The following is a 22,809-nucleotide window of genomic DNA, read 5'->3' on the forward strand; positions in this document are numbered from 1 at the left end:
GTTCAGGATATGAATTCCCTGCCTAATGTAATAGCGTTCATACTCGAACCGCAATATACAACTGCCTTTATACATTACCACTACCTATAGGACCGCTAAAGAGAAATTCCACATTTGTTTTTAAAAAAAATTCTATCAGTGGCACACAAGTGATTTAATGTATTGCTAATACAAATTTCAGTTTTCAGCCTGCTGTGAAAATAAGTGAAGTGAAAATAGTGAAAATAAACTAATGATAAAACAATTGCATCTCTGCCCCTAGTCCTAAAAATTACTTACTGTAGAAAAGTAAAAAAGAAATAAAAAAAAAAACATTTTCGATTAAGAAGAGACTATCAATTTTTTATTTTTTTTAGATCAAAATCTGATTGCATGTGTTTAAAAAACCAGACAGAAAAATATAAAAACTGAAAGCTTCATTGGATAGTTTGATGTTTTTAGAAAAATCAATCATGGTTATATGGTATATTTTTTCAATTTTTCAGTTTATTAAATTTGGTAAGAAAAAATTATTGGTGTATGGCCACGGCTACAGAACCATTATTCAAGCAAGATATCTTTCGTTTTTAGTGCCATTTGTAAAATACAGACTACCCCAAAAACACAGCACTTCCTCCATGTGTAATTAGCAGCACACAGCACCCTGCACTGGCTACACTTAATCTCACTCCGCTGGCAGGAAGGGTGAGCTGTGTATGTGGCCGGTTCAGCAGATACAGGCAATAATACATTTTTAAAAGTGTATAGAAAAATCACTTGTAATGAATAGATCTAAACTGAGAGGACTGCTTTTTACCAACAGGCGTGAAACATCACTTAAAGAGACACTGAAGGGAAAAAAAAATTATGATATAATGAATTGGTTGTGTAGTACGGATAATTACTAGAACATTAGAAGCAAAGAAAATATTCTCATATTTTTATTTTCAGTTATATAGTGTTTTTTTATAACATTGCATCATTCTCTAATATTTGCAGTTTACACACTACTCAGCATTCTAAATGATTTTACAGAGCAGGCTGTGGACTTTTGACCAGTCCTATGCAGAAGAAAAAAACAATACAATAACTGCCAGTTGAGATAATAAGCTTCAGAAGACAGAGCTCTCTGCGACTTTGAAAGTCGTGGAGCTCAATGGCTCTTTTGCATAGATAACAACTGGAGTTTCTTAACTCTTCCTGTACTGGAAACAATATTAGACTTATGTCTCTGCTCCTAATGTCTTATTTCTTAGCTGTACTACACATACAAATCAATACTGTATATCATTTTTTTTTTTTTTTTGCTTCAGTGTCTTTTTAATGCTAGAAATTAGCAGTATTGGTTGATGGTGAAGTCTACGGATCAGTCAAGCAGGAAGCTTATAAAACACGCTGTAGCTTCTTAGCTTTGTTCTTGAATAGTGACACTTTTCATTGTGTTAAATTTATTCTGAAATGTCGTAATGTGAACCGAGTTTCAGCACTGTACAATTAAGGAGAGTTCTACAGCTGCCCACTCTCGGTGGGAGCCATCAAGGAACAGCAATGTGGTTAGGCACAGCTCCTTATAGAAATGCACTGAACTGAACAGTGGCTGCCAGGTGCCTTTCTGTCTGAGGGCTGATCAGCTTATATAAAATGTAATTCACTAAAACACTGCAAGACAACACAGCACTTTAAGCTATGAGTAGCAAAGGAAAGCATCCTCCCATTTGTTAATTAGTCTCTCAGTTAGCGGTTATCAGTTTGTCAGTATTTTAACAGTCTGTACAGAACTTACTAGGCTGATTAGAGCGAATAATGAGCAGGGAGAATGGTAGGTTTCATGGCGAGACGGTACATCACCTGAAATTAGGGACACAATCAGATTCAGGCAAAAATATCCTCTTTGCTTCTGTATGCTCAGACAGCTGGCTGACATTTGGTTTTGGGTGGTCAGAGCTGGAAAGATGAGGATGTTGAGAGTGACATCTTGATTTTGAGCCAGGATATCATTCAGATCTCCATCTCATGCCATGTGAATGTTTTCTAGGTTATCAATCATTGCTATTCCTTGAATATAGTGTCTTTCTATTTTAAGTAAAACTGAAACACAGATAGTTCCTGAATCTATGGCGATTCTAATTTCTGTTTTTTTTTTTTTTTGCTTTTTTAGTTATTCTTCATCTCCCTCCTAACTATGCACTCCACCTTCAAGGATCTTCAACTTTGGGGTCATGTGACCCCACCATCTGGCTGGTCAGCCACGGAGCACAAAGCACTCAGAGCCAGCTTCAGCTCTGGTTGGCGATGTCTCGACCCCTCCCTCCCCCCTTCTCCCACCACCCTCTATAAACCATATCCCAGATTCCGCCTCTGTGTCCCACGTGCATCACATGCTAAAAGTTCAGCTCCAGACAATAGTATACAGTATATAGTGGTCCAAACCCCCAACTCGCTGCAACAGAATAGCTCTTTTTTTCTTCCTGCCTATAGTTACCATTCATCAATCACTGCATATGTACAGGAAGCAAATGCATGTACTCAGATGTGACAGGCAAACTCACCTGTCCACCTGCACCTGCCCAATGTAGCACTTGTAGCTTCAAATAATGATTAGCGCAGTACAGCAACTTGCTCTTATGCCTTAAAGGAACACTATCGATTAACATTTTTTTTTAATTGAAATAGGAATTGTTTGGGAAGTGCTGCTAAGTACTGGTGTGTACACTTCACTGGCCACCTCTTTGTTTACGGTTATCAAACTACTTTTACACTTTAGTGCTGCCAAAACTGATGGCAGAAGGAGCCATGAGGGGAGGGGAATGGTGTGTGGGTGTGCGTGTGTGTGTGTGTGTGTGAAAGCTCTCAGCAGCTGTAGCTGCTGTGTCCTGTGTCTCTGACTGAAGTGTCTGAAGGGCGCAGAGGAAATGTAACTTGTTATAAACATTTGAAATTGTCTGTGACACCACAGCTTTTCATACTTTTTTTTGCTTTCAGTGAAAAATACTCTGTAGTCTGATATGCAACACTGGCTGTGCATTGAAGTAGACACCCCTTCTGCAATTGATTTGTTCCAAATAAACCTAAATCCTACACAATAAAATTAAAGCTTTTGCCTCTAATAACATGAAAAGTAGGAAAGTGTTTACACTGCTACTTAGACATTATTTGTACATTTTCATTTAGAACTCTTGGTTTGAAAGTGTTCCTTTAAGCATGGCACAGATATCAGATGGAAGTGCCCATTCAACTATATTTTCTCAGTTTAACCAACAAATTACTTTTACCTCACACGAAAGGACTCTATGCACAGGGGGTGATGGTGACATTGCGACCCCCTGTGGAGTTAATACAGCAATTGGCTTTAGAGTATCCAAGATGGCAAATCACAATTCTGAGTGTTGGCTGTAGAGACCAAGTAATGACCTGTTGTTCTATCTTGGTTTGATACAACCAGATATGATCTTGTTAGGTGACAATTATCTTAGATGTGTATGTCTTGTTAGTGAACAAAATGCTCCACACTCCTACCATACACTAAAAATCTAAACCCTGTTATTGAATCATCATTAAAAAAGTAGCAAAATGTATGGCAGCACGCAAGCTGTCGCATTTCTCAACCCACTGGGTCCTTAGTCGTAGCTCAAATGTCCATTACACACTAGTCCTTAAATACCTACAGAACACTCCCCTACCCCCACCACAATGACAATGGGAGTGAACATGGATCATGGATCACAGGAATTCTTAAAATGTATGTCTTTTAAGTGTAATTGTTATATAGGTTTACTTTTATATGTTATACTGTGAAATATGCTGGAGTCTACTCCTCTCCCACTGAGGGTGATTTCCCTTTAAAGAGACTCCGTAACAAAAATTGCATCCTGTTTTTTATCATCCTACAAGTTCCAAAAGCTATTCTAATATGTTCTGGCTTACTGCAGCACGTTCTGCTATCACCATCTCTGTAATAAATCAACTAATCTCTCTTTTGTCAGACTTGTCAGCCTGTGTCTGGAAGGCTGCCAAGTTCTTCAGTGTTGTGGTTCTGCTATGAACTCTCCTTCCAGGCCCCTCTATGCACACTGCCTGTGTGTTATTTAGGATTAGAGCAGCTTCTCTCTTCTCCCTTATCTTTTACAAGCTGGATAAATCGTCCTCTGAGCTGGCTGGGCTTTCACATACTGAAGAATTACAGACACAGGCAAAGCTGTTTGCAGGAAGAAACGAGCAGCCTGAAACTTCAGTGCATGAGAGATGCAGGGGGAAAAAAACACACAAATGATCTCTTGAGATTCAAAAGGAATGCTGTATACAGCCTGCTTGTGTATGGATGTATTTTCTATGTGTGGACATGCTGTACATCAACCTACTTCCTGTTTTGGTGGCCATTTTGTTTGTTTATAAACAAACTTTTTAAAACTGTTTTTAACCACTTTTAATGCGGCGGGGAGCGGCGAAATTGTGACAGAGGGTAATAGGAGATGTCCCCTAACGCACTGGTATGTTTACTTTTGTGCGATTTTAACAATACAGATTCTCTTTAAGAGTTTACTCTTACCCATACAGGTGTGGTGGGAATGGGGGAGTGGTTTCTAGGTATTTAAAGACTTGTGTGTAATGGACATTTGAGCTATGACTATGGATCCGGTAGGGTCAGAAACGTGTCAACTTGCATGCTGCCATACTTATTGCTACTTTTCTAACATTGAATAAATAAAAAATTTCGATTTTGATTGTATAGGAGGAGTGCGTAGCATTTTGTTCATATGCACTGGACTAGGACTGGCTACCTATACTCCAGCACCCTCCTATGAAGCACGCAGCACTTTGGACTTATGGTAGGTGAGGTTGAGCGGTCATAATTTATTTCTATTTTGACATTTATGTCTTGTTAGGAAACAAGTTTCTCTGCATATTAAAACATTTTCTACAAAACTAAGAGAGAGGAAAAGAAGAAAAATAAATTAAAAAAAACACCTTACTACTACCAGGGCCTAAATGCACACCAATATGTCAAAAATGCCTCAGCCAGCTTGAGCTGTGTTCAGGTTTAAATTGCTGGCCATGTTTGCTGGAATGCTCAGTGTATAAATTTGCATCCTCATATTTTTCCAGCAACGTCTCATCCAAATATTTGTCTTCCATTTATGATAGATTACTGTTGGCTTTTTTCAAAACAGGCACATTATAAGAGTTTCAAAAGTAAAAGAAAATATACTTTATTTGGACTTCCATTTTCTTATACTTTCCTGCAGTCTACTAAATGCAAGCTCTATATGAAGCTCTGCACACAATGCATAGAAAATGTAAGCTTTCTATGGCTGCATATGTATTCATAATCTTGTTGAACACCTTATCAGTCAATCATGTGACTGCAGGGCAATGCATAAAATCCTGCAAATCCAGGCCAGAAGCTTCAGCCAATTTCACAATATCAAAATAGGAGAAAAAAAGTTTGATAGCAGTGATTATGACTTCTGCATGATAGATTGTCTAACATGGGTTGGTTTGCATATGTCTGTAACTGTTAACCTCTGCGATATCTCATGCACAACATATCTTCTAGATATTGATCATTTATATAACCAATCTGCACTGTTTGATATTACATGAGATATTAGCAGAAATCTCACCTAATGTTGATCTGACTGCTGCAGCCACTAACTTTGTACTGCCCAATGTATTCCCACTGCCTCCCTACATGACCACTTAGATCCACTAGATCTAACACACATAAGAATAGACATTAGTGATGAGCCAACATTTCCGTATTTGCATAATTTCTTGTCGTAGTTTGCAATTGCCATATGAAATCGTAATTCAAAATTCTCAGAAAATTCATAATTTCTTTGCAATTCATAATGTTGTCATTTTGTGCTTAATTCCATGTTACTAGTAATTTTACAAAAAAAGTGTGCGTAATTAGAACCACAAAAAAATTGTAATCAAGCAAATAATCGTAACTATGAAAGTTTTCTCCTAGGAGATAATTTTTTCTAAGAAAAAAATGGAAAAAATTCATTATTTCTCAGTTTTCGACCATTATAGTGTAAAAAATAAACACATTTTATTTTCCCATTTCTCCGGTTCCATCTTTTCAGTTATGCATCCATCACTAATTATTATAAGCCAGCAAATATATATATATATATATATATATATATATATATATATATATATATATATATATATATATATATATATATATATATACATATACTAGCTGATACACATATACTAGCTGATTTGGCTGGTGTCGGCTCTGCCCACTTTTTCTAACCCTAACACACAAACACTCAATGACCAAGTTTGTGAGCTTTGGCATCAATAACTTGTGTATGCTCCTAGAAATTAAATAATTAAGATTGGTGGTTTGTGACTACACCCCTCTCCAGCATTTGAACCCCAGTCACCCAATGACCAACTTAAGGCATCTGCTATTAACAGTGTAAAAATGGCAGCAATTTAAATATTCCCCTTAGCTAATCAAAATTCACCTGTTGATTTTCATTATAGGCTCCACCCACTTAACTTAATATTAATCTCAGTCACCCAGTGACCATCTGGGCAAAGTTTGATAACCCTGCCATTAACAGTGTAAGAAGGCCTGCAGTTTACATTTTCCCAATGAAATTTGTTTTTGGCTCTGCCCACTTTTTGTAACCTGGTCACTCAATGACCAAGTATGTGAACTTTCGGGTCCTTGGCATAAAAAAAAACAAATGTGATTGTCTGTTTGTGGTTCCACCCCTTTTCTGAATTTGAAACCCAGTGACCCAATGACCAACTGTACCAGGTTTGAGGCTCGTGCCATTAACATTGCAAGAATGGCAGCGATTTTAATATACTCCTTGAAAATCAACAGGTGAATATTGATTGGCTTTTCTAGGCTCCACCGACTTTTCTGAATATTAATTCCAGTCACCCAGTAACCAACTGTGCAAAGTTTGAGAACCCTGCCATTAACAGTGAAGAAGGGCTACAGTTTACATTTTCCCAGGGAAAGTTCCTGGCATCAAAATTGTGTGAATGGAAGCAGTTTATCCAGCAAAGAAATCTGATTGGCTGTTTGTGGGTCCATCCCTTTTGTGAATTTGAATCCCAGTCACTTAATGACCGACTCTAGCAGGTTGAAGCCTCTGCCATTAATGAATGACAGCAGTTTCAATATTCCCCTTGAAAATCAATAGGTGTATTTTGTTTGGCTGTCATAGGCTCCACCTATTTTTCTTAATATAATCCCAGTCACCCAGTGACCAACTGTGTCAAGTTTGGGAACCCTGCCATTAACAGTGTAAAGGTGGCCACACACGATACAATAAAATGATCCGATTTTACGGCAATTCGATAAAAACGATCGTTTCTCCTGAAAAAAATCAAAAGCTTTTTTTTAATTCAACTGAAAAATCCGATCGGATTTCCAGTTTTCTTCTATTTTAATCGATCCGGAATGCCAGATATTTTTCTTCAATCTTTCTAAAGATTGTATGGTGTGTGTTGGATTGTCAATTTATTAATATACACACCCTAGCAATTTTGTCAGTTTCCAATCATTTTTATCATAATTGGGGAAAAATTTAACATACGTTAAATTGGTACATTGGTCATATTTTTTAAATGTTACAATCAGTCAGAAAAATTGATTGCAATTCTTAAATTGAACAGATATTTAAAAAATTGTATGGTGTGTGGCCATCTTAAGAATGGCTGCAGTTTATATTTGACCAGTGAAACTTGTTTTTGGCTCCGCCCACTTTTTTGTAATATTGACACACAGTCACTCAATGACCAAGTTTGTGAGCTTTCAGGTTCCTGGCATCAAAAATGTGTCAATGGAAACAGTTTATCCAGCAAAGAAATCTGATTGGCTGTTTGTGGCCCCGCCTTTTTAGTGAATTTGGACCCTAGTCACCCAATGACCGACTGTAGCAATTTTGAAGCCTCTGCCATAAACAGTGTAAGAATGGCAGCAGTTTAAATATTCCCCTTGAAAATCGATAGGTAAATTTTGATTGGCTGCTGTAGGATCCACCCACTGAATATTTATCCCAGTCACCCAATGACCAAGTGTGCCAAGTTTGAGAACCCTGCAATTAACAGTCTAAGAATGGCTACAGTTTACATTTTCCCGTTAAAACTGAATGGCTGAAATTTGATTGGCTGTTTTATGCTCCGCCCACTTTTCCTGGATTTGTAACCTCGGTCACCAAGTGACCAACTGTGCCAGGTGTGGGGACTCTGGCTTGATTACTGTGAGAAAGGCAGCCTTTTCCATTTTTTCCATCAACATGAATGAGTGAAATCTGATTTGCTGTTTGTAGCTCCGCCCTGGTAAGCATTGGGGTCGCCAGACCCCCAGAACATATCATCCCTTGTAGTAAGGGATCTGTATACCAAGTTTCATTCAAATCAGTCAAGCCGTTTTCGAGTGATCGCGGCACATGCATACATACATCCGATTTTATATATATATATATATATATATATATATATATATATATATATATATATATATATATATATATATATATATATATATTTATTTATTTTATTTGGGTACTATGAGCAGAGCTGGGACAAGGTCCTCCCAGTGCTGGGCCGAAATTACGCATTAGCGTAATTACGCATCGTAATTCACTACAAATGCACCGTAAGCGTTACGTGTAAGGTTACGTTATTACGCGTAATTAATTACGCGTAGACCGTAGGGTTACGTTTTACGCGTAACAAATTACGCGTAAGACAGTAAACTCCCATTGAAATTACACAGTCTACCGTAATCGCGTAATATTACGCTCCCGTATAATATAAAAAAGCCGCCGACTTTAAGGGTTAATAGCAAAGCCCCCTTAAGTGCTAAGAGCCTCAAATTTGGAGAATATATTAAGGAGATCAGAAGGAATAAGAGGAAAAAATTTTTTTTCAAAAAGACCTTATAGTTTTTGAGAAAATCGATGTTAAAGTTTCAAAGGAAAAATATATACATTTAAAAACCCGCCGACTTTAACGGTTAATAGCAAAGCCTGCTTAAAATTTAGGAACACCAAATTCACAGGGTATATTAAGGGGATCAGTGGGAATAAGAGGAAAACATTTTTTTTCAAAAAGACCTTATAGTTTTTGAGAAAATCGATTTTTAAGTTTCAAGGGCGAAAATGTCTTTTAAATGCGGAAAATGTCAGTTTTTTTTGCACAGGTAACAATAGTGTTTTATTTTCATAGATTCCCCCAAGTGGGAAGAGTTTTACTTACTTCGTTCTGAGTGTGGGAAATATAAAAAAAAACGACGTGGGGTCCCCCCTCCCAGACCTCTTTAACCCCTTGTCCCCCATGCAGACTGGGATAGCCAGAATGCGGAGCACCGGCCGCGTGGGGCTCCGCACCCTGACTATACCAGCCCGCATGGTCCATGGATTGGGGGGTCTCGGAAGGGGAGGGGCAGCCAAGCTTTCCCCTCCCCCTCCGAGCCCTTGTCCAATCCAAGGACAAGGGGCTCTTCTCCACCTCCGATGGGCGGTGGAGGTGGAGGCCGCGATTTCCTGGGGAGGGGTTCATGGTGGCATCTGGGAGTCCCCTTTAAAAAGGGGTCCCCCAGATGCCCACCCCCCTCCCAGGAGAAATGAGTATAGAGGTACTTGTAGTACCCCTTACCCATTTCCTTTAAGAGTTAAAAGTAAATAAACACACAAACACATAGAAAAAGTATTTTAATTGAACAAAAAACATAACCATGAAAAAAGTCCTTTAATATTCTTAATTAACCATTAATACTTACCTGTCCCTTTAAAAGCCAGTTCCCACGCAATATCCTCGGAAATATACTAATCAGTTACAATGTAACAAAGTTATTACAATGTAACAACTTTGTTACATTGTAACTACGCCGCACCCGACGTCACTCACCGCCGCCGCCGCCTCCGCGTCTGTGCTGCAGGACCCGACAGAGCTCTGAGCTATAGCTCAGAGCTCTCTAAGCATCTTTGTATTTGGGCTCCAAGGAGCCCCATTGGTCCTTAGCAGACCAATGGGGTTCCTTCTGATTTGAAGGAACCCCATTGGTCTGCTAAGGACCAATGGGGCTCCTTGGAGCCCAAATACAAAGATGCTTTCGAGAGCTCTGAGCTAATATAGCTCAGAGCTCTGTCGGGTGAAGGGACGCTAAGTCCCCGCCGGCTCCGCTGCCCTCCCCGCCTCTCCCACATGTCACCTATATACATGCTGGCACCCATGGGTGCCAGCATGTATATGAGTGACAGGTGTGGGCGGAGTGGACGGCGGGAGCCGGCGGGGACTAGCGTGTATGCGGCGGCCGGCGGGTGAGCGACGAGTGACGTCGGGTGCGGTGGTGTTACAAAGTAACAAAGTTGTTACATTGTAATAACTTTGTTACATTGTAACTGATTAGTATATTTCCGAGGATATTGCGTGGGAACTGGCTTTTAAAGGGACAGGTAAGTATTAATGGTTAATTAAGAATATTAAAGGACTTTTTTCGTGGTTATGTTTTTTGTTCAATTAAAATACTTTTTCTATGTGTTTGTGTGTTTATTTACTTTTAACTCTTAAAGGAAATGGGTAAGGGGTACTACAAGTACCTCTATACTCATTTCTCCTGGGAGTGGGGTGGGCATCTGGGGGACCCCTTTTTAAAGGGGACTCCCAGATGCCACCATGAACCCCTCCCCAGGAAATCGCGGCCTCCACCTCCACCGCCCATCGGAGGTGGAGAAGAGCCCCTTGTCCTTGGATTGGACAAGGGCTCGGAGGGGGAGGGGAAAGCTTGGCTGCCCCTCCCCTTCCGAGACCCCCCAATCCATGGACCATGCGGGCTGGTATAGTCAGGGTGTGGAGCCCCACGCGGCCGGTGCTCCGCATTCTGGCTATCCCAGTCTGCATGGGGGACAAGGGGTTAAAGAGGTCTGGGAGGGGGGACCCCACGTCGTTTTTTTTTTATATTTCCCACACTCAGAACGAAGTAAGTAAAACTCTTCCCACTTGGGGGAATCTATGAAAATAAAACACTATTGTTACCTGTGCAAAAAAAACTGACATTTTCCGCATTTAAAAGACATTTTCGCCCTTGAAACTTAAAAATCAATTTTCTCAAAAACTATAAGGTCTTTTTGAAAAAAAAAATGTTCCTCTTATTCCCACTGATCCCTTTAATATACCCTGTGAATTTGGTGTTCCTAAATTTTAAGCAGGCTTTGCTATTAACCGTTAAAGTCGGCGGGTTTTTAAATGTATATATTTTTCCTTTGAAACTTTAACATCGATTTTCTCAAAAACTATAAGGTCTTTTTGAAAAATTTTTTTTCCTCTTATTCCTTCTGATCTCCTTAATATATTCTCCAAATTTGAGGCTCTTAGCACTTAAGGGGGCTTTGCTATTAACCCTTAAAGTCGGCGGCTACCTAACATTGATCCATGGGTCAACTTTTCCGCTTGGCAGCATGACCTTACGCATTAATTGCTAGTAGGATTTTACGCGTAAGCCTATAACGTAAAGACCTGAATTACGGTATACTTACGCGTAATTGCGTAAGTGCTATGCGTAATTATAGACATGTACCGAAATTGAATGTCTATGCCGTAAGCGTAATTTCGTAATGCGTAATAGCGTAAAATTACGCGTAATGATCCGTAAGCGTAGCTTTCTCCATTACGACCAGCACTGGGTCCTCCAGCACCCAAGGCTGAGACACCAAAGTGCGCCCCTCCATCCCTCCCACCCCAGCTGTCACACACTGATTGCTATTAGACTAAGAGGGCCACAGGGCCCACAACGTCCCCAACACCTTAACCACTTAAGGACCGCCCCCAGCCGATGGGCGGCGGCAAAGTCCGGGCCCAAACGACCGCAATACGCCCATCGGCGGGGGCGGCTGCGGGAGTGGCTATGCGGCGATCGCGTCATTTGTGACGCGATCAGCCGCCGAGGACTGGCTCCGCCCACCGCTCGCTGTAACCCGCCGGCCGTTCGGAAGCGCCGGCGGGTTACTAGCTGCCCGATCGCCGCACGGAAAGTGTATAATAGGCTTTGTAATGTATACAAAGCCTATTATACTGGCTGCCTCCTGCCCTGGTGGTCCCAGTGTCCGAGGGACCACCAGGGCAGGCTGCAGCCACCCTAGTCTGCACCCAAGCACACTGATTCCCCCCCCCTGCCCCCTGATCGCCCACAGCACCCCTCAGACCCCCCCCCTGCCCACCCCCCAGACCACTGTTTGCACCCAATCACCCCCCTAATCACCCATCAATCACTCCCTGTCACTATCTGTAAACGCTATTTTTTTTTTAGTCCCTAATCTGCCCCCTACTCCCTCCTGATCACCCCCCCACCCCTCAGATTCTCCCCAGACCCCCCCCCCCCTGTACTGTATGCATCTATCCCCCCTGATCACCTGTCAATCACCTGTCAATCACCCGTCAATCACCCGTCAATCACCCCCTGTCACTGCCACCCATCAATCAGCCCCTAACCTGCCCCTTGCGGGCAATCTGATCACCCACCCACACCAATAGATCGCCCGCAGATCCGACATCAGATCACCTCCCAAATGCAGTGTTTACATCTCTTCTCTCCTCTAAACACCCACTAATTACCCATCAATCACCCATCAATCACCCCCTATCACCACCTGTCACTGTTACCCATCAGATTAGACCCTAATCTGCTCCTTGTGGGCACCCAATCACCCGCCCACACGCTCAGATTGCCCTCAGACCCCCCCTTATCAATTAGCCAGTGCAATATTTACATCTGTTATTCCCTGTAATAACCCACTGATCACCTGTCAATCACCCATCAATCACCTCCTGTCACTGCCACCCATCAATCACCCCCTGTCACTGCCACCCATCAATCAGCCCCTAACCTGCCCCTTGCGGGCAATCTGATCACCCACCCACACCAATAGATCGCCCGCAGATCCGACATCAGATCACCTCCCAAATGCAGTGTTTACATCTCTTCTCTCCTCTAAACACCCACTAATTACCCATCAATCACCCATCAATCACCCCCTATCACCACCTGTCATTGTTACCCATCAGATTAGACCCTAATCTGCCCCTTGCCGGCACCCAATCACCCGCCCACACGCTCAGATTGCCCTCAGACCCCCCCTTATCAATTCGCCAGTGCAATATTTACATCTGTTATTCCCTGTAATAACCCACTGATCACCTGTCAATCACCCATCAATCACCCCCTGTCACTGCCACCCATCAATCACCCCCTGTCACTGCCACCCATCAATTAGCCCCTAACCTGCCCCTTGCGGGCAATCTGATCACCCACCCACACCAATAGATCGCCCGCAGATCCGACATCAGATCACCTCCCAAATGCAGTGTTTACATCTCTTCTCTCCTCTAAACACCCACTAATTACCCATCAATCACCCCCTATCACCACCTGTCACTGTTACCCATCAGATTAGACCCTAATCTGCCCCTTGCGGGCACCCAATCACCCGCCCACACGCTCAGATTGCCCTCAGACCCCCCTTATCAATTCGCCAGTGCAATATTTACATCTGTTATTCCCTGTAATAACCCACTGATCACCTGTCAATCACCCATCAATCACCCCCTGTCACTGCCACCCATCAATCACCCCCTGGCACTGCCACCCATCAATCAGCCCCTAACCTGCCCCTTGCGGGCAATCTGATCACCCACCCACACCAATAGATCGCCCGCAGGTCCGACATCAGATCACCTCCCAAGTGCAGTGTTTACATCTCTTCTCTCCTCTAAACACCCACTAATCACCCATCAATCACCCCCTATCACCACCTGTCACTGTTACCCATCAGATTAGACCCTAATCTGCCCCTAGGGCACCCAATCACCCGCCCACACCTCAGAACGCCCTCAGACCCCAGCCCTGATCACCTCGCCAGTGCATTGCTTGCATCTATTTCCCCCCTCTAATCACACCTTGAGACACCCATCAATCACCTCCTGTCACCCCCTAGCACACCTACCCATCAGATCAGGCCCTAATTTGCCCCGTGTGGGCTCCTGATCACTCGGCCAAACCCTCAGATCCCCCTCAGACCCCCTTCCGATCACCTCCCCAGTGCATTGATTGCATCTATTTTTCCCCTCTAACCGCCCCCTGAGACACCCACCAATCACCTCCTGTCACCCCCCTAGCACTCCTATCCATCAGAACAGGCCCAATACATCCTGTCATCTAAGAGGCCACCCTGCTTATGACCGGTTCCACAAAATTTGCCCCCTCATAGACCACCTGTCATCAAAATTTGCAGATGCTTATACCCCTGAACAGTCATTTTGAGGCATTTGTTTTCTAGACTACTCCTCGCGGTTTAGGGCCCCTAAAATGCCAGGGCAGTATAGGAATCCCACAAGTGACCCCATTTTAGAAAGAAGACACCCCAAGGTATTCTGTTAGGTGTATGATGAGTTCATAGAAGATTTTATTTTTTGTCAAAAGTTAGCGGAAATTGGATTTTTATTGTTTTTTTCACAAAGTGTCATTTTTCACTAACTTGTGACAAAAAAAATCTTCTACGAACTCACCATACCCCTAACGGAATACCTTGGGGTGTCTTCTTTCTAAAATGGGGTCACTTGTGGGGTTCCTATACTGCCCTGGCATTTTGGGGCCCTAAACCGTGAGAAGTAGTCTAGAAAACAAATGCCTCAAAATGACCTGTGAATAGGACGTTGGGCCCCTTAGCGCACCTAGGCTGCAAAAAAGTGTCACACATGTGGTATCGCCGTACTCAGAAGAAGTAGTATAATGTGTTTTGGGGTGTATTTTTATACATACCCATGCTGGGTGGGAGAAATCTCTCTGTAAATGGACAATTGTGTGTAAAAAAAATCAAATAATTGTCATTTACAGAGATATTTCTCCCACCCAGCATGGGTATGTGTAAAAATACACCCCAAAACACATTATACTACTTCTCCCGAGTACGGCGATACCACATGTGTGGCACTTTTTTGCACCCTAACTGCGCTAAGGGGCCCAAAGTCCAATGAGTACCTTTAGGATTTCACAGGTCATTTTGCGACATTTGGTTTCAAGACTACTCCTCACGGTTTAGGGCCCCTAAAATGCCAGGGCAGTATAGGAATCCCACAAATGACCCCATTTTAGAAAGAAGACACCCCAAGGTATTCCGTTAGGAGTACGGTGAGTTCATAGAAGATTTTATTTTTTGTCACAAGTTAGCGGAAAATAACACTTTGTGAAAAAAAAAAATTAAAATCAATTTCTGCTAACTTGTGACAAAAAAAATACACCCCAAAACACATTATACTACTTCTCCTGAGTACGGCAATACCACATGTGTGGCACTTTTTTGAAGCCTAACTGCGCTAAGGGGCCCAAAGTCCAATGAGCATCTTTAGGCTTTACAGGGGTGCTTACAATTAGGCACCCCCCAAAATGCCAGGACAGTGAACACACCCCACAAATGACCCCATTTTGGAAAGTAGACACTTCAAGGTATTCAGAGAGGAGCATAGTGAGTCCGTGGCAGATTTCATTTTTTTTTGTCGCAAGTTAGAAGAAATGGAAACTTTTTTTTTCTTTTTTGTCAGAAAGTGTCATTTTCCGCTAACTTGTGACAAAAAATAAAATCTTCTATGAACGCACCATGCCTCTCACTGAATACTTTGGGATGTCTTCTTTCCAAAATGGGGTCATTTGGGGGGTATTTGTACTTTCCTGGAATTTTAGCCCCTCATGAAACCTGACAGGTGCGCAGAAAAGTCAGAGATGCTTGAAAATGGGAAAATTCACTTTTGGCACCATAGTTTGTAAACGCTATAACTTTTACCCAATCCAATAAATATACACTGAATGGTTTTTTTTTATCAAAGACATGTAGCAGAAGAATAACTTTCGCGCTCAAATGTATAGGAAATTTTACTTTATTTGAAAAATGTCAGCACAGAAAGTTAAAAAAAATCATTTTTTTGCCAAAATTCATGTCTTTTTTGCTGAATATAATAAAAAGTAAAAATCGCAGGAGCAATCAAATAGCACCAAAAGAAAGCTGTATTAGTGACAAGAAAAGGAGGTAAAATTCATTTAGGTGGTAGGTTGTATGAGCGAGCAATAAACCGTGAAAGCTGCAGTGGTCTGAATGGAGAAAAAGGCTCTGGTCCTTAAGGGGCGAAAAGACTGTGGTCCTGAAGTGGTTAATATCTAGTTATCTGGCTTGCAGTCACTGCTATGTATCCCCTTTTCTTATTTATTTCTGCTTGAAACACAATTAGGAATGACAGCTGAATGAATTGTGCGCCCCCTCCTACACTGCGCGCTGAGGCTGGAGCCTCTCTAGCCTATGCCTCGGCCCAGCCCTGACTATGAGGGAGTGTGGGAGGGAAATTGTTAAAAGGAACCTAAACTTAGAAGGATGAGGATTTTTCCTTTTAAAATAATACCAGTTCCCTGACTCTCCTGCTGATCCTGTGTCTGAAATACTTTTAGCCACAGACCCTCAACAAGCCTCAACAAGCATGCAGAGCCCTCTCACTATGCAATATTCTGTTTGACTTTCTTTATCACCTATTTTCATGACCCGGTTTATACACCTATATGTAGACCTACCAAGCCACCACCATACACCACACATTATAAGAGGACTCTAGGTCCCATATCCTTAGGGAGCACCATGTAGACCCTATACGGCACTTAGTTTACCAACGAGTCACATCCCATGTGGTCGCGACACTATATATCTTACGCATCTACCCACTTCAATTCTATTATGCACCATAATTGCCCCATTAGCATTAAATTGTGATGTATTGCATTTTTTGTCAATATCACTACACACAGCAGACTGATTATACTCTTTTGGTTTATCTCTGTCATTTTCAGTGTATTGCTCCTTTTGTGTATTGCCTGATGAAGCGGGATTGCCCGTGAAACGCGTTGCCAATTTTTATAGGAGTATGTATGAATAAATGATTGCTTCCAGAATCGACAAGCATCGTGTCTGTTTCAAGTAGCTGGTCCACCACCGCCTACTTACCGTTTTTAAAAATTGTATTCCTTTTTATCCTATTGGCGCCTCTGTACATTTCTACTATGCAGATCAGGTGCTCTGACTGAAGTCAGACTGGATTAGCTGCATGCTTGTTTCAGGTGTGTGATTTAGCCACTGCTGGAGCCAAAGAGATCAACAGGACTGCCGGACCACTGGTATTGTTTAAAAAGAAACATATCCCTCTCAGGCTACTTACACACCAGGACGTTACAGGCGCACGTTAGTGCAGCCTGTAACGCAGCCCACCGCACAGCAATACACAGTCAATGAGGCTGTTCACACTGCCCACGTTGCGTTACACAGTAACGCTGCACGTTCGGGCAAAGTGCAGCGTACTGTGCGTTCTGAGCGGCTTAAGCCGCGTTAGACTGTTTGCACATGCTCAGTGGGGGGCGAGAGGAGGCGGGGAGATGCCGCTACAGTAGCCGCACACATGGCTACTTAATATGCACTGCACTGGCGGCTGCTGTTTGGCCGACGGGACCACGTGATGCGGAGTGTCTCACTCCGCATCACGACTCACGAGGTCCCGCCGGCCATTTAGTGCCACTCTGGTAGACCTTAAGTGGATAGAGCCGCCTAACGCGGCTCACTCTAACGTCCTCTCCCGCACCACCATGCGTTGCGTTAGGGGCATGTTATGCGACCTTAACGTCCCCTCTAACGCAACGTCCTGGTGTGTAAGTAGCCTAAGTTTAGGTTCCATTTAAGCCAAAGAGCAGCCCAGCCTTAGGGCCATACTGTTATCTCATCTGGTTAGCTATATATCATTTGATCATATTTTTTAAACAACAGTTTCCACTGCAAAAGCCTAAAGGTGGCCACACACCATACATTTTTTTAAATGTCTGTTCAATTTAAGAATTGCAATCAATTTTTCTGACTGATTGTAACATTTAAAAAATATGACCAATGTACCACACACGTATGTTCAATTTTTTCCTCAATTATGATAAAAATGGATACTCTGACAGTATTGCTAGGGTGTGTATATTAATAAATTGTCAATCTAATACACACCATACAATCTTTAGAAAGATTGAAGAAAAATATCTGGCATTCCGATCGATCAAAAATCGAAGAAAATGGGAAATCTGATCTGATTTTTCAGTCGAATGAAAAAAAAAAAAAAAAAGCTTTCGATTTTTTGGGGAGATACGATCGTTTTTATCAAATTACCGTAAAATCGGATCATTTTATTGTATCGTGTGTGGCCACCTTTGGATTTAGCATAGAAGAACAGTTTAATTTATAAATCAACAGAAGCATGGAATTACAGTGAAACCTTTACCAGACTATTTTTTAAAAATTGCTAAAACTAGCCAGGATGTTTCTGACATTTTTATTAGCCCAATTCCAAGCTGCACGGAATCTGCATTAAATTTGCATGCAAGCTGGAAATTATTAATATCTCCTTGACCTTCTCTAGTCTGGATGTATCGCTCGCTGCTTGTTTTTGAATAAATGTGTCATGGTATTAAAGCAATGAAAGCAGGCAGGGTACGGTCAGATTCAATTCACAAAATCGCCTGCGTTGAGAAGATAATATATATATATATATATATATATATATATATATATATATATATATATATATATATATATATATATATATATATATACACATATATGTATAGACGTTTAATAAAAAAAATACAATTTACATTAATACAAAAACAAGACCTTGCAACACCAATCAGATGCCACCAACAGAAAGCTCTGTTGGTGGCAAGAAAAGGAGGCAAGATTACTTTGGGTGGTAAGTTGTATGGCCGTGCAATCAACCATTAAAGCTGTGAAGTGCCAAATTGTAAAAAGAAAAATCACCTGGTCACTAGGGGGGTTTAAACCTGTGGTCCTCAACTGGTTAAATACATTGGCAGTGTGGCGCGCATGCATGGAATGACCCAAATATGATGGGCAACCCCAGGGACATACTTCCTGTCCAGCAGGGAGTACATTTGTGGTTAGGGGCGTTAAAGGGTGTACGGCACTATGCATATGACCCTGTCAACACACTCTGCCGCAAGGTCTTATGAATGACGATTTGTGTATTGTGATGTGAATACATGCAAACAGGTCACACAGCACAGTAGGAGTACAAGGTAATGCTTAGTCAGTCATTAGATGGGAGACTACGCACATGGAGATTAGGCAAGTCGAGTTCACTCAGATCCATAGGATGGGTGTACGGTAATGGTGGTGCAAACAGGTAGGAGACATAAGGAGGAGTACCCTGCCCGAAGGCTTACAATCTAGAGGTAGAGGTAGGGACACAAAAGGGTGGGACCAGAGTTCAGCTGACGGTTTAGAGCACTAGTGAGGGGGGTAGGCCAGAGTGAAAAGGTGAGTTCTGAGGGTTTTTTGAAGATGTTGAAGGAGGGGGAAACCCTAATGGGGGGAGGTATGGAGTTCAATAGTGTTGAAGCAGCTCTTGAGAAGTCCTGGAGGCGTGTATGGGATTGCGTGATGCGGGAGGCAGTCAGGCAAAGTAAATTGGAGGAGCGGAGTGAGCGGCTAGGTGGGTACCTCTAGGTGAGATTGGAAATGTAGGCTGGGCATTTTTTGTGGACAGATTTGTAGGCCAGACGCAGTATCTTGAATCTGATTCTGGACGGGATATGAAACCAGTGGAGTGATTCACAGAGGTGAGCCGCCATGGTGGAGCGTTGGAAGAAGTGGATAATTCTGGCTGCCGCATTCATGATGGACTGCAGTTGGGCAATTCAGCTCATAGGGAGACCAGACAGAAGGGCATTGCAGTAGTCAAGGCTGGAAATTATGAGGGCATGGATGAGGAGTTTGGTGGTGACAGAGGTCAGGAAAGGGTGAATCTTACAGATGTTACAGAGGTGGAAGTTGCAGGACTTTGTGAAGTTTTGGATGTGGGGGGTGAAGGAGAGTGCAGAGTCCAGGTTGACACCCAGACAGCGGGCTTGAGAGGTAGGATGAATGGTAGTGTGGTTAACAGTGACATTCACATCTGGGAGGGTCAGGGAATAGGGACCAGAGTCTCTTTTGTGTATTTGGTACTGCCATATATGATCTATGATGTCGATACCCATCTGTGGGAAATTCTCTCAAGCCCAAACATGAAGAAATGAAATTTCTCCAGTGTTAAAAGAAAGCAAAAAAAAAACAAAACATTTTTGTATAGGGAGGGTGAGTTAGAAGCCCCTGGATCCTCCAGATTCTTCCCCGCCCCTCTTCTCCTCACCGTTCCAGCACTGTGAGACCCCTGAAGCCCATCAACATTGGACAAATGGCTCACACCTATGCACCAGCATGGAGCCGAACAGGCTCGGATACTGCACAGGCGCAAGCCATCCTGCAGAGTGCAGTCATGCTCGTTCTCGTTCCAGAGCATGGCTACGGGCTTTGTGGTCCAAGCACTGGAATGGCGGGATGAAGGGAGCTACTGGAATATGTAAATTGTTCTTTTTTTCAACCTCAGAGGTTTGTTTTACAGCAAAAGAAAACTCCATGGAAGCCTCAGGGAAAGGAAATAAAAGAAAATCTCTGCAAAACAGATGCAAAAAAGCACCCAGTACAATATTTAAACCTTCACCCCACAGTCCAAAAGTACATTTAAAAAAATCCTACATCTGGGTTTTACAGAATATTTGTAATTAGCTAATAAGGGGTGCCACCGAGAACTTATACCGAACTAGGAAAACATTTGTGCCAGGGATTTAAGAATGCTGTCTTTTTAAATATATCATGCTTACCAATGACAAAAATAAAAAAGAACAAGTAGTGTGCTCTGCTGTGTTAGTAACCTTGGTCAGAAATGCTCAGTGTCATCTTTCTTTTTATGTTAGACTTTGACAGATCATAAAGCAAGTACTTTGAAAAGTGAGCTTGTCCAGAAACATGTGATGGTTAGCCGGCCAGTGAACCAGCAATTACTCTGACAAGTCAACCAGGATTCGAGGAAGCTACAAAAGGGGCATTAAAGAGGAACCGAATATAGTGCATCATTAAGAAATTTTTCTTGTGCGTTTCAAAGTAAGCAAAAAACAACAATTGGTCTCCCAGATTGCACTGGGAGAAGGATTTGTGACATCATAGCCTAGGCTAAACATCACTGGGAGAGCGGTGGTACATACCAATAAAAAGCAATATAGTAGGTTTCTGATGCTGAAACAAGAATTTAATGTAAAATTAGGTTTCCTGAATAATGTACCGTATATACTCGGATATAAGTCGACTTCGTGTATAAGTCGACCCCACTATTTGACCCTCTTAAGCTGGAATTTTTTAATAACTCAAGTATAAGTCTATCTAGCAAAGTTAATGGCTGCACAGTAGACTTGAAGCCTTGCACAAGACATAATGAAAACATAGAGAAATGCAAACTGTATGTATTAAGAGAGTTTAGCCTGTCTAATCCCTACTCATCTGTGTCTAATAACAAGTTGTAATTTGATCTCTTCTCTGTGTCACCTGACAAGGCAGATAAACTCATTTGAAAGCACAGGATGTTAACAATATGCCTGCTTCCATGAAAGCAGGAAGTAGACACACTACAGCTGATACAAATTCTGCAATTCATCTGCAAACAAAAGGCATTTTTCTTTTAAAGGATATCATGCTATTGCATATCTTTTAGAGCAGAGAGAAAGATCTGAGATCAGGTCCGCTTTAAACAATAAACCCTTCCCAGAGCCCCAGCAGCCAGCATCTCTCTATCCCTCCCCACAGTGCTAAATCACCTGCAACACACTGAAAATCCCCCCTCCCTCCCAGCACAACTCTGTAATGTTATGCGCTGGGAAGGCAGCTTCTTTCTGTCCCCTTCCCCGCAATGCTAAACTATTTTGTGCTTCCATCCTCTCTCCCCCCCTCTGTGCGATCACAGTGAGCACTGCAGCAGAAGCCAACACTTACAGTTCGATTGCCAGCGCTGAATCCTCTATACACTCTCCATTCATGCCGATCTCTGTCCAATAGTACAGCTCCGGTTCCTGATGTCATGTGACTTCATGTGTCATGTGACATCGGGAGTCGCGCTGTACTATTGGACAGAGAGCGGAAAGGAGGGAGTATAGAGGATACCGCACTGGCAATGAAGCTTAATCGCCGGTGTCCTGTCATGAAAAGCTGCTTGCATCAGGGATAGGCAGGTCAGGACAGTGATCGGTGGCTGGAACAGAAGGATTTTTAGAGCGGCTTCTACTCCCGCAGCAGTTGTAGGAGCCGCTCTAAATCCCTCCGTTCTAGCCACCGATCACTGTCCTCACCTGCCTATCCCTGATGCAAGCAGCTTTTCATGACAGGACACCGGCGATTTAATCTCCGCCCCCCGCCATTCTCATCATTGTCCCATGCCCATCTAATTGCTGCTCCTCCCTGAAGTGTCAGCACATACAGCGAGTGCCAGGGAGAGAGCTGTATTATTCATTTTAATGGGGAAAAGTGAGCGGCTCCTACCCCGGCAGCCGCCGGAGCATCACATGCTCAGCGGGGACCAGCATTCTCAGCTGCCGCCTGAGAGAATAAGTAATGAGCGGGGGTTAGTCCATTCTCCTGCTTGCAGGGGGGCACAGCATTGTGGCATCTAGGAATCATAGAGCAGGGGGATAAAATCCGGTTGGCTGGCAGCACTAGTGGGATCATACTGCAGCAGATGCAGAGCAGAGGGGTCAATTGATACTCAGCTACAAGTCAGAAATTTAGGTCTGACGCGAGTATAAGTCGACCCCCCTACTTTACAAAAGTAGATCAGACCTAAATTTCTCGACTTATAGCCGAGTATATACGGTATTTCATTCTTCTATATGTAATTGCAGTGCCT

The 22,809-nt window shown here is 42.6% G+C and overlaps 1 protein-coding gene and 1 long non-coding RNA gene across 2 annotated transcripts in view; one reads left to right on the forward strand and one right to left on the reverse strand.

The window, feature by feature from the left end:
* The window catches only part of DRD1 (dopamine receptor D1), a 102,036-nt gene that overhangs the window by 63,505 nt on the left and 15,722 nt on the right, over positions 1 to 22,809 (reverse strand). The gene's annotated exons all lie outside the window — the stretch shown is intronic.
* LOC137564003 (uncharacterized) lies at positions 1,757 to 21,161 on the forward strand. The gene is made up of 3 exons (XR_011030489.1): positions 1,757 to 1,798; positions 4,709 to 4,805; positions 20,834 to 21,161. It is a non-coding gene; the product is annotated as an uncharacterized lncRNA (long non-coding RNA).

This window comes from Hyperolius riggenbachi, chromosome 3, assembly GCF_040937935.1.
Source record: "Hyperolius riggenbachi isolate aHypRig1 chromosome 3, aHypRig1.pri, whole genome shotgun sequence".
NCBI lineage: Eukaryota > Metazoa > Chordata > Amphibia > Anura > Hyperoliidae > Hyperolius > Hyperolius riggenbachi.